Source organism: Rhipicephalus sanguineus, chromosome 4, assembly GCF_013339695.2.
Source record: "Rhipicephalus sanguineus isolate Rsan-2018 chromosome 4, BIME_Rsan_1.4, whole genome shotgun sequence".
Classification (NCBI taxonomy): Eukaryota; Metazoa; Arthropoda; class Arachnida; order Ixodida; family Ixodidae; genus Rhipicephalus; species Rhipicephalus sanguineus.
Window position 1 is genome coordinate 50,938,602 of NC_051179.1, and position 13,414 is coordinate 50,952,015.

Genomic DNA, 13,414 nt, shown 5'->3' on the forward strand with positions numbered 1-13,414 from the left:
ATCTGCCACGAAAATAACTTCGTTATATCCGAAAATTCGTTACAAACGTTTATTTTAAACACTATTACAAGACTATTCATTTACTTTGTTATAACCGATAATTCTTTATATCCATGTACCTTATATCAAGGTTTGAGTGTATTACTATGCGTGTGCATGCATGTGTAATTAATGGACGAAATGTGCTGTGCTCACAGCCCCTTCTCAATCTTAGTACGCTTTTATGCACAACACCGGTGTACTGCAGCCAAAGTGACTAAGGCGTTCTGCACGCGACAGACTTTTTTTTTCCCTTCATTTCTTCCTCAAAGTGTCAAAGCAGCTAGTTCAGCCGCTTTGACATATGTAGACAGGCAGTCATCTGCCTGTGTACATGTCTTTATTTGCAACTGTTAGTGGTATAAAAGCAGAAATGTTCAGCGAGAAGTGATAAAGGCAGTAGATATTTTCTGGCACGGACAAGCGAAAATTATGAATTAACCGAGTATACACTATGGGGCAGTTTTAATGCTTGAAAACGCAGTGGGCCAGCCAAAAATTTAAAATTTGTTTGAAGTAACTGAAAGTTTAAATTATCACAAGTATACTGTAAAGGCTTGCTGGAGAATTATGTGGAATGCGATGAATTTTGCCATCACAGCAACGTTGGAAATTGAGATCTATTTACCATTTCCATCTTGAGCACCACCAGGCTTCATTTCTACAATTCCAGCATGTGAGCTGAAGTTCTTGAGTACATAGGTGTGTGCAGGGTCCGCAGTTAGGCGGGGGGGGGGCGAGCATCACTGCAGCCTTCCACTCCCCCGGCGCCGGTTGAGTTCGAAAGAAAACAAGCCCCACAGTGGATGCAGAAATGAAAATTAAACGATGACATGCCTCCCACAATGGCCTGCCTTTGGTCCCCGGCTTTCCGGGGGTAGAAGTGGGAAGTAGACAGCTCTTGGAATGCAACACAAGTGGCCCTCTGCCACCCTCAAAAACCTGCATGGCCATAACCTTGCACATTGAACAATGACGGACTGGTCCGAATGAGGGCAGATTTGCCGGCCCCCTCGGATGCTTAGGGGGGGCGGCCGCGTTCCCTGCCCCCGTCGTGCACACGCCTATGGTTGAGTAGGGTGATTATAGCGCAGTAAAAACAGTTTGAGGAGGTTGTTGCATACCTTCCAACTCTTCCGATTTGCCCGAGAAACTCCCCAATTTCGAGCAATCCTCCCGATTGTATGGGAACGGCCATTAATCTCCCGAAAAACAGCGCAAGTGCTATTGTGAAAAGAAAGTAACTAAGTACATCGGTTCTAAAATGTTATCGCGTGCGTCAAACATAATTCACTTTCGCCGCAATACACTGGTGTCATGCGGAAAAGCACATTAATATTGGTGAGGAGCTACTAGCTGTCACGGGACACAGCAGATCTTGTCCCTAAGGAGAGACGTGGGTCTTAAAAATATTTAGAACAGAGAGCTGAGCTAGTTGGCATCTATTCATGCTAAAAGTACAGGCGTGCAAACATGGACACAAGAAAGAAGACACCACAAACACCGTGGTGTCTTGACAGACGACGTTTGTCGTGTTTAGATTTCTCTCTTGTGTCCGCGTTTGCGCGCCCAGACTTAAAAAAAAAAAAAAATGTTCTTTAAATAGCTGGGTGAACGAGATAAAATTTAATACGCTTATTCAGTTTTTTTCTACAGATTATCGATCATTAAGTATACTTTAGAACAACAGATATGCAACTTCTAAAACATATTTATTACAGGAATGTTTGGCAGCGACTTTGTAAAACACCAAAACAAAGTATGTGGCAAGATAGCCAGAAAGCTGGTCTAGCCGTTGATGCTATTTATTTTGTTATAATATTGTTCACCAATTCATAATTCTTGATATTCATTAATAGTATGCAGAAAAAATTTTTACTCACGTTTGTATCCGTTTACTTTGCATACGGAGTTCGTTGAAAACAAGCTAGACCAACTCTCTGGAAGTTTTGCCACATACTTTGTCTTTGCGTTCGATAAAGCGAAGTTGTCAAAAAGCACCGTAAGAAATACGCTTTTAGAAATTGCATATATTTTGTTCTAATGCAGCTATCGAACATGCCGAGAGATCGAACATGGCTATCCGGTCGGTATTTTTGTTTTGCCTGGCTTTTTTATATGTTATGTGGGCACATTCAAAGTGCACGGAACCGAAAATTTTATTTTCAAGAAACGCTCCGAGCGCGCCAAAAAAATATTTGAAGGTGGCGGCGCGGGCCTCCTGTTTTTGCTCACCGCAATGTTTTCGGATTTCACAGCCGAATTTAACGCGAACTATAAGTGATGCTTCGAAAAACTTTTTTGCTAGTTTTAATACGCATTACTGTGAATTACATCCATGCTATTTTTATGCCGTCCTCAAAAGGAAGAAAATGTGAAAAGATGGCAAACACGGCCGAAATAAAAAAAAGTGTGCTAAGTTTGAGGCGCCTTGGCGCCTTTCCTATTTCAAATAGAAACTTGAAGACAGTGTCAAATATATAAAAGAGCCTTTGCCACATTTATACGGAAGACCATTTGCCTACGGGCAGCGCAAAAAAAAAAAGAAAAAAATAGTTAAAAAGCGAGTTTTTTCAAAAAAGAATTTTCAAAAAATAAAATAAAAAAAAAAAAACTCCGGTCTCAATTTTGACGACAATTTTTTATCGAAGAGAGCTTTTATGTCAGGGAACACACGGTTTTAATGTCCTCATTTGCTTTGTTCACGAGATATAACGGGCCAAAATGACCCTTCCTGTGTGTGCTCACTTCAGTGCGACTGATGTTGTTATAAGCTTGCATTGTGCGTAAATCTCAGTTTAAATGATTTTCCTGCAGTAAAACTTTGCTCTGGTGTCTTGTCGTCAAGAAAAATGTATTCTCAAACTTTAATTGTGTCTAGCGTGTGCGGGGGTGGGCCGCTGCCGCTCTCTAAAGGCCTAACGCGTACGCAGTTTGCAGCTGACAACCTCACCTTACCCCGTCAGTATTCGCTAATCAGAAGCACGCGAGACACCGCGAGCACGTGGTTTAGGTCACTTTGTCAAAACTCTCCTTGCACACAGAATAAAGCATCTGTATGCAGCGAAGGTCAGCTGAATCTGTCACTAAATGCCACAATCAGCAGGCGCGCTGTCATGCAGTTGTTTTCTCACTGCCTGCTTGCTTCCCTTCCATAACGTGCATTGTACGCTCTAACCATCTTCCCCGTTCGACGCACACTGTGCCTAAACAACATTTGTAAAAAGTTAGCTCAATCATTTCCGAGCCGTTTATTTCACTTCCCGCTATCACATGTTTTCGGCGTCGCAGATGTCCTCCTGTATCGTCTCGACCTTTACCTCAGCGTTCAGCAGCCAGAAAACGTGCGGTGCGGCATGTGGCCGAAGTGGCCCAAGTGATGATGTTTTGTAGGCACTTTACTAAAGTGCTTTCCCGCGTCGAGAACAGCAGATGTCACTGGTGGCGCCAGACAGACATTATCCTTAGTTTTGACAACGAGTGTGGCCTACAAATTAATTATCACAGCCCAAAGCTCTTAGACACCCTTGGTCATAAAATGTGAAAACGTGAGCAGGTCTGGAAACGCATTCATGACAGCTGTGCAGAAGTGAGATAATGTGTGCGGCGCCGTTCAGTATAAATGTTTCGACTTGGTCTAGCTGTTCACTACACGCGATGCGCGCCGCCCATGGCTACGTCCGAGTATTCTGTACCGATTATTTACGCGTTCACAAAAAGAAAATTGCTGAGAAAAATATTTTCGTTGCGCAAATGTTTTTCCTTGCTCTTTTTGTTGTTGCCTACCTCCAGAAGCTACGGTCATAGGCTGAGGATCTTCGCGACACCTGCGAGGTCTGCTAGCATTGCATTACGCTCCTCAAGGAAAACCTGTCTACATCTAACCGCGATAAGAAGACCAAGTATTTCTTCAGAAAAAAGACGCGATTGATATCTTGAACAGGTGCGCCCACCTTTCCTCTGATGCCTGTAGGCGAGGTTGTAGGCTGCAAACTGTGTACACGTTAGCCCTTTAGAGGGCGGAAGCAGCCGACTTTCGCACATTCTATAGACACAAATAAAATCTGAGAACACATTTTTCTTGACGAAAAGCCACCAGAGCAAAGTTTTGCTGCAGCAGAAGAAATAAAACTGTAGATTTACGCACAATGCAAGCTGATAACAGCCATCAGTCGCACTGAAGTGAGCACACACAGCAAGGGTCATTTTGGCCCAATATATCTTGTGAACAAAGCAAACGATGACATATGATATTAAAACCGTGTGTTCACTGACATAAGCGCTCTTCAATAAAAAATTGTCGTCAAAATTGAGGCCGGAGTTATTTTTATTTTTTAATATGATATTTTTGAAAAAACTCGCTTTTTAACTATTTTTTCTTTTTGCGCTGCCCGTAGGAAAATGATGTTCCGTATAAATGTGGCAAAGGCTCTTTTATATATTTGACACTGTTTTCAAGTTTCTATTTGAAATAGGAAAGGCGCCACGGCGCCTCAGACTTAGCACACTTTTTTATTTCGGCCGTGTTTGCCATTTTTTCACATTTTCTGTCTTTTGAGGACGGCATAAAACTAGCATGGATGTAATTTACAGTAATGCATATTAAAACCAGCAAAAAAAGGTTTTTGACACATCACTTATAGTTCGCGCTCAATTCGGCTGTGAAATCCGAAAACATTACAGTGAGCAAAAAATGGAGGCCCGCGCCGCCACCTTCAAATATATTTTTTTTTGGTGCACTGGGAGCGTTTCTTGGAAATAAAATTTTGGGTTCCGTGCACTTTGAATGTGCCCACTTAACATATAAAAAACCCAGGCAAAACAAAAATATCGACCGGACAGGCATGTGCGATCTCTCGTGGAATCACCCTACTTATAAATTTGGAATCTACAGAAAAAACTGAATAAGTTTGTTAAATTTCATTCAGTTCACCCAACTAATAAATTTTTCTTCAGACCCAAGTCTTCTCCCCTTAATTACGCATGCGTGTACATGCCGTATAATTACGAGTTCCTGTATGATCGCTGACGTCTATGCGCACACTTCACTGGTAATCATTCGTTTATGACGTCGCTGCGGCCCTGAGAAACAGTAAATTGATACGTACACCAGTTTTCTTCCGTCGTGTATCCCCCATTCTCTTTACGAATCTCCCGAATTTCGAAGTCGGCCAGGTTCTCAGATTTGCTGGTTGACTATTTTAATTTCTATACAATTACATGATTTAAATCGGCAAGGAGACCCTGCTGCCAGCATGAGGAAAGTGGCAAGTTTATACTAGTACCTCGGTCTCCGACAAGACGGTTTCTAGCAATGCAGTTGAAATATTTTCTGTCTTACTGTTCCTCTCGCCTAGTTTGGTGGAGGTGCTTGATCCTCTTCCCTGCCACGGAGCTACACAGAGCTGCACCATGTTGCTATATTGTAATAAGCGAAGGTAGGCAACATGTAGACAACCCGTTTTTCAGTTGAAAGGGCAGTAATATTGCAAGATTTAATGGACAATTTTGTGGACAGGTAGCGGCTTTTTGGCTGGGGGAGGGCTTGGTAGTGGCTGTCGTGCAGTGGTAGCTCTTTAGCAAAAGACCCAAGTACTTCATTCTTCATAGTTGTCCACTCTAGTCTGTATCTGAAAAGAAAGAACAAAGGTGCAAGCAAATTATGTCATCTCCCAGTAAGTAATTTACTTATGGGTTAGTTAATTATTGTTACGAGTGATCCACTGGTTAAAGCAGTACTTGTTAAAGCACTGGTTAAAGTCAATGGATAAAGCAGTACTGAAACCGTATTTTTTACTTCATTTTTTTTATTTGCTGTAAGTGATGGTCCGGGGTATCAGAGCCGAAGTAAAGGTACAGACAAGCATCACATATTGCATCGAATAAATCAACGCAGCAGCTTTCCTGCAGCTAGTTTCGTTTTCCAGGGGTTATACTGCGTCCTGACGCCATGAGGCAGATGATGGTCAAGCGGGAGCACATGACGTTATGTACAATGTTTTGACACTCCCTCCAACTAGCTGAATCGCCTTTTATGCTGCTAACTGTGAAGACTGACTTAGCAGCATAACAGAGGTCCGAGCGAGGCGGAGCGAGCGTCTAAACATTGCATTGTGCTGCTGATCCCATATGTGACCACCGTTGAATTGCATAGCTCAAATAGGCTAAGAAAGCTCTATGTTCAGTGCTGTGTTACTATAGCACACTCTATAGCTGTGTTATGCTACGGTGATAAAAATAAACGTGTGTCAAATGTGTCTATACTGCTGAAGCGCTGTCGCGTGGCTTGCCCGCCTAACTCTGAGCTGTCATGCATCTCGCAAAGGATTGTCGATCACAGCACTATACTGCATGCACGCATACATGTCTGCATTTTTTTCTTCGGCAATCCGTATTCTGTATCGCACATGGCGTGCATCAGCGTCGATAGGGTGTTTTTTTGCGATAGCAATGATATGGACACTGTCTGCGCGTTTTTGCCGTCGCCGTCGGTGCCGCCGTGATGTTCCGTATAAAGCCCAAACGGATAACATCGTCCTGCGCATCGTAGGTTCTATGTGCGAGTGAAAACGCGCGAGCGCAGGCGACGAGCGCTTATCTAGCGGACAGGAAGAACGCCGGCCGTCTTTCGTCGCGCGGAACGTCCATGGCGCAAAGGGGCGGCTACATGGCTCCGCATTTTGCTCGGCCGGGCGCGGTCGCGCGCGCTTATCTTCACAGGCACCAGCAGAGGGCTTATAAATTTGTACGTGCTAGTCTCGCTGCTCGGCTTGCGATGAAGTGACATACAGCACGAAGATCCCTTCACTCGCTGCAGCGGTTGTGTTTCCTTACGCCGGCGTTTCGCCACGGGCGGCGCCAGCAGGGGGTACGGGGGGGGGGGGGGCACTTGCCCACCCCGAATTTTTCCCTGCCTCTCCTTTGCCCCCTCCCCTCGGCTACGGCGGCCGCTCACCGTCGCGTGATTTGAAAAATGCGTTTGTAAAAACCGCTTGCTACTAGACCATATGACCCAGCAGAAGGTGCAACCCCAGCCAGTAGGTTTAGTTTAACGCCTCGGTCTTCCTCTGCGGCAGCACTGAAACTTGGTTATATTGGAATCGCGGATAAACACGCTTCGTTATATTGAGTTTCAATATACAAGTCGTTCTATGGACGCGAAGTTGTAAAAAGTGAGATACTTCCTTTATATCGAGAATTTAGTTATATAGAAGTTCGTTATATAGAGGTAAATCTCTATATAATGAACTTTATTATAGCGAAATTCTCGGTATGACGAAGTTTCAGTTTTTATAACCTATGTCCATAAAACACTGTATTTTTGGTCTCAATATAACGAAACTTGTTTATCTTCGAATTCAGTATAACAGTTTCACTGCTACAGCAGAGGAATCCAAGACAGTCAATCCGCCATTTTAACCATGCCTCGACGCATGCGCTCTTCCCCTAGTGGAAAAGTCGCGAAACGTCTCTTCATCTTGCAGGCTCTGCATCTGGCAATACCGGTTGTCCTGGCCCCTACCAAAACGGCAAAGGGCAGCACAGGAAAATGGAAAAGGCGGATTGAAACTTCTGCTGGTGCCATTTGTAAAAGACCGGCTTTGGTCTTCACTAACTTGACCAGCCGGTGCAGCCAAGTCGGTCTTACGTTTATTGAAGTAAGCGCGATTGAAGCGCCTTTCACTTGGCTAAATACGAAACGATGTTTGCCACTGCGTTAGCTCGCTAGGCGCGATGTCAGTTTAGCGTGCTGCGGCAAGCGTACCGTTGCATGGTTTCGGAAATGACGAAAATGGCGCTGACCCGTGCTCCCACAGGGATTGTAGAAGAAGGCGGTATATGTTTTCTTCTTTATCTAGAACCACAACAGACGACGACGAAATGCATTGCGGTAAGTGCGTATACTGTCGCAGTGTGCTCAGTAAGAGACAAGTGAACGACTGAAATACATATATATTGCATGAAGAAAATACGCGTGTGGTACACGCTTGGTGCAGCCTATAGATGTCAACCGCGTCGGTCGAGACCGGGAGAACAAATAAGAATTGTTTATCGGTCTTTTTAACATCGCAGGTATATACTTTTCGTTTATCGAAGTAAATATCGGCGATAATGTGATTGCTCATGAAATTGGCCGTTACATGTCGGGACCCGTTTGCTGCGTAGTTGACGACATTGCGAAGGAGATAGCAAGTGGCTTTTGCTTGTTCTTCGACACGAGATCGAGAATCCCTGCGGCATACAGTGCAGTGACACTTGGCTCACATGTTAACGAGAGAGCTTGTGTTGCAGGGCCCCGCGACGGTTTTTCCCGATCGAAAGAAAAAAAAAAACTAAGTACACCACCAATCCCAGAAGCGGGAACACGTCATGGCAATTCAATTGATGTATACCTTACAGCCAGCCTTCTTTTAGCTCTGAGTCGGCAGCCCGGGGCACGGTTATTCCAGGGTTGTTTTTCAGACAGACTCGATCGGCAGCGGCTCCCCCTCTTAGTAACAGAAAACTATAGTCGGGTACAACTTATGATAGTAGGGCAATGAAGTCCGGAGATGCCTCGTCCAGATGACCGAAGCACGGCAGCCGATCGCCCCCGCAACTAAAGAACAATAGTCCAGCTCATTCACTCATCAATGTTCTCCGAAGGCGGGGCCACAGGCCTTTCGGCTCATGACGTCACTCTGGAGCGCGTCAGTCTGAAGTGTTAGTCCATTATAGTGCACGTCACTGAAACTGCCATGTTGGAGCACCAACAAGGTGGGGCGCGAAGTTTGTGATGTCACATTAATGTTACCAGTACATCGTATGCAGGTTCTTTCGTTGTTCATGCGCAGAGGCCAACAGCGTTCCAGCGGCGTCGTTATCACACTGAAGCAGGTTAATCGCCACGTGATTATGCTGTCTTGACGTTATCAAAGCCACCATGTTGCAGTACCAGTTTGTCCAGAACCTGCATCCATGTCGTCGCGTGCAAGCTATCAATTGGTACTCGCATGTGTGCATGAGCCTTTGAGGAGACAATGCTGCAGACTTCTAAATTTGTACCCGACTATAATATGGATGGCTGTGCATTTGCAAGCTGCATGCCCGGAAAGTGATCGCAGAACCGGAAGATTCTAAAATTCTTGCTCGTTGTGATCGATTGGTTTTCCGATTGGGCTCGGAAAAAAGCAAATGTGGCGCACACTTGCAGTTCGAATGTTTGCATGGCGACGCTGTGCTCGTGGCACACATAGTTCGTGTGGATTGCGATGAAAGACCGTCGTCGATTGAGGTGAAAGACTGTGCTGAAGCTGCAAAGATGAGGTCTAACGGGCGTGTTTTGAGTATGAAAGCAACGCACCTACATACCTTGAACCACGGAGCTAAGCAGGATGGCCGCCGCAGCGACGAACGCCACCAGGGCGAACGACAACGCCAGCACAGGAGCAGTCGAGTCCAAGGTGCTCCCGTGCTCTTCGGGACGTGGCCTCGGTGGCCTGCACAAGCGAGTCACCATTTTGAAAATTGGATTGTGAAAGTAAGTTCCTGCTTGTATTGAAAAACTTCAGCGTACTAGAACTTACAACTTCAATGACATTCATATGATTATGAAATGGCGCAACGAACGGACACGCAACACTGACGATGAAGAAGACACGAGGACAAGCGCCGGTTGTAATTCCGTTGCGCCGTGCCATAATCAACAAGCCCACGTTGCAACCCTCATAATCATGAACCCTTACCAACTCGCCCAACTATCAGTGCTACGGAGTCAATGACACTGTAAGCAAACAGTCTTAAGAACTAAAAAAAAATATATATTTTTTTAAAAACTTGTTTCGGCAGAAACTAGCGTATGTAACAGTGGCGTAGCCAGGAGGTGGCATACCTAGTCATATCGGGCACGTGCTCCCCCCCCCCCCCCCCCAAATTTTTTTTTGCCATGGCATACAGAGCCCAAAATGAAACTCGACATCTGCCTGCCCGTCCCCCACTTCGGATCAAGAAGGTGCCCCCCCTCCGCCTCCCGAAAAAAACTTCTGCCTACGCCACTGGTATGTAATGCTGTTCGGTACAAAGGTTTGGGGGGCTCGACTTAGACTCGCTGCCCGGATATTCTCGTTTACTTCTCGAAATGATGCCCGGATAACGGCTCTGGCTTTTCGCTCAAGGTCACTTGAATGTTGACGACAACGGGAGCTGAAACTACTGGGAGCAGAGGCATGAAGCTCCCACACGGTGTTGCTAGAGTTCGAAAAGCAGGCGCATTTAGCGCCTTAAAGGGACAATAAGGAGCAAAACGATTTTTCTCATATTCGTAAAGTACTCTTTCACGATACCAACAACACCACGCTTGCTGCGGGAAGACGCGCAAAAACAAAATGTGGGTGGCGACGCCAACTTGAAGTTACCGCACCACATATATATATATATATATATATATATATATATATATATATATATATATATATATATATATATATATATATATATATATATATATATATATATATATAGTTAAAAAAATCAAGCACGTAGGAAAAACTGTTCTGTAAAAGACTGACGTTTCGGCCGCGGGACCGGCCTTCGTCGGAGTGATGCGAACATGCGACGGTAACGCAATATAAAATGACCAGTAACGTATCATAGCGCTGTTAATGGCTGACAAGCGGTTGTTAAAAGCACGTGGGGAAAAAGTGCGCGTGATAGGACAAGAAAAAACGAGAATACACGCGTGCGCATTTGCGCAAGACAAAACGAATAAAAGAGTAAAAAATGATTAACAATGAGTAAAAAACAATGAAGCCACATAACGTGTGTGTCACCGGCACAAACATCAATAACACGTCATAGGTACAACTGCGAGCAAGTTATCGACAAACATAAACGCGGGTGTAACATCTAGTCATGATCCGACAACAAAGCTGAAACAGGGAACTAATCTATCTGCGTGAAAGCATAGCGGCAATAATAGCGGGGGTAGTCAAGAGTGTTTAGGAAACTAAATGGGTAAAAATGAAAGTTTGCCAGCGCTTTCATTCATTCCACAAGTGACGGTTTAAACTTATAGAATAAATACGATTCTCGAAGCTCTCTTTCGTGGTGGTAACGGAAACCAGATTGAAGGATTGTAGCTGTAATATTATCAAATGAGTGACCCGGAATGTGCACGTGTTTTGATAGCGGAAGGTTAGGGATGGTGGCAGCATGACGCTTGTGGCTGTTAAACCGATATCTGAAGGGCGTTTCGGTTTGTCCAATGTGCTGTAATTTGCAGACGGAACATTCGAGCAAATAGATGCAATTGTGTCACACGTAAAATTTCCTTTAACCTTATAGAAGAAATCAGAAGCAGTGCTTTTAGCAATGTGTGACGTCGTCATATACGCGCAAACCTTGCATCGTGGTTTTCTGCAAGGTCGGCAACCGACATTATCGGGAACCCTTGTTTTAGATGAAGTTAGGATGTCATGCAGATTGCGAGACCGTCTGAAGACTACCCGAGGTGGCAATGGAAAAATCACTTTTAGATGAGCACTCTGTGCTAGTATGTTGAAATGTTTTTTGAGAATTGAGGAAACGTTTGGCACCGATGCTGAGTGTGTTAGAACTAGATTACTTTGTGCCTGAACGGATGGTTGCTTTTTAGCGCTGAACAAATCCTTGCGATTCAGCGCATCGGTTGGCTAGGCACAACTAAAATACTGGGCACTTCTGTACACTCAACTCACAGCAGCTTGAATATGGAGCAGTGGCGATGCTATTCGTTTTCAAAGAAATGAACTGAATTTCCTGAAAAAGGAGAGCGTTTGATCGGGCTATAAAACGTTTACTGGTTCCCGCCCATAGTTGCGTCGCGGATGACTTAAAGTTCAGGCCAGGCAGAACAAAATAAAATCATGACAGATTGCTGTAATGTTATAGAGCCCCTGCTGAGCGATAGCCTCCTCTGCAATGCTCGAGCGCAAGATGCACAAGCGTGGAATAGGCAGCCCTCACCGCAGGTAGCCTACAGTGCGTGGTCATGATACACGGAGGACAGTCGTCACAGCAGAATCGTAGGCCAAATCTTATTACAAAATTACGTTATTGCTGCGTTCAAGCAAAACTTTGCGTGACTTGTTAGTTTCCCAGTCTGCAGCCGACAATAATCACTGTCGAAAGTGGGGGGGCTAGCGCCCCCCTTGCCCCTCCCCCCCGGTAGATACGCCTAAGGTGACGTCACATGTTTTGACGGCGCCTACTAGGGACTACGTAGTTCCTAATCGATAAAAATGAAGTACACTGTCCTCTGAGGAGGCCATAGACTTAACATACCAAGTTTCGGGTAATTTTGTTGAGCCAATGGCGCCAAAATACGATAAACGAACTTTGAAATCCGTGACGTCACGCGGGGAGATTTCGGCGCGAAATTGAAAAATGAAACTTTGAACTTGATTTTCTCCTCTATTAATAAACATATGATGGCGAAATTAACGACATTAGAGTTCTCAGAGCACAATTTATCGATATAACCCGATTCATTGTTTCTCTTTAGTGTCCTTTTAAGATGGTCTGCAGATTTCCCCTTCATGTGTAAGGTAGTGGGTGAGCCTACGACCTTATAAAATAAGGCCGGGTGGGGGGGGGGGGGGGGACTTCGCTTCTTCTAATGAAGAACCCTGCGCACGCATATGTGCATATGTTCTTGCTGACCATTCAATGGAGTGCTACCCCCCCCCCCCTCGCCCCCCGCCCCTCAAAATTCTGGCGACCTCCCTGCTCAAATGCGCTTGCGTTATTAGTTCTTTCGTGAATCAACTACGCACGTGCAAGACAGTAATGGCTGCCCCTGTGCTTCCGGAAGCTGTTGCCTCTCTGGCTGTTGCTTTCGGGAAGCGTCATCTTCGGACGGCGAGAGCGGCGCGATATACGAAAGAGGGCTGCGAAAAGATTTGAAATGTGACGCCCGCACGGTTGGCGTAATGTCACGTCGTCGCTAAATGAGATATATTTCGTTTAGTGGAACCCCCGGGAAGCTTACGGCCTGGCTTTTGATGGAAAAAAGTATACAAGGAAACCTCGTTCTACCTAGTCGAGATAAAGGGGCCACGACATCTAATTTTCGATCAGAATCCGTGTTATGTGGGTTAATCCTTGTGTGTTCACAAACAAGGTGGCGAAATTTTAGCGCATTTGGTCGAGCGCTTAATTTATAATTGAATATTTTTATAAAGACGCGGGTGGCCCGAGAGTCGGGCAACACTGGGGCACTTGCGAGCCGTGACGTAACGAGCTGCTTGCTGTGCGGACGTCTGCATTCCGGCGAACAGTCTTGTTCTCTGGTCAGCTGCGCGTGCAATCGAGCCATTTTAGCTTTCTTCAGCTTGGCATTGAAACTGAACCCTTTGCA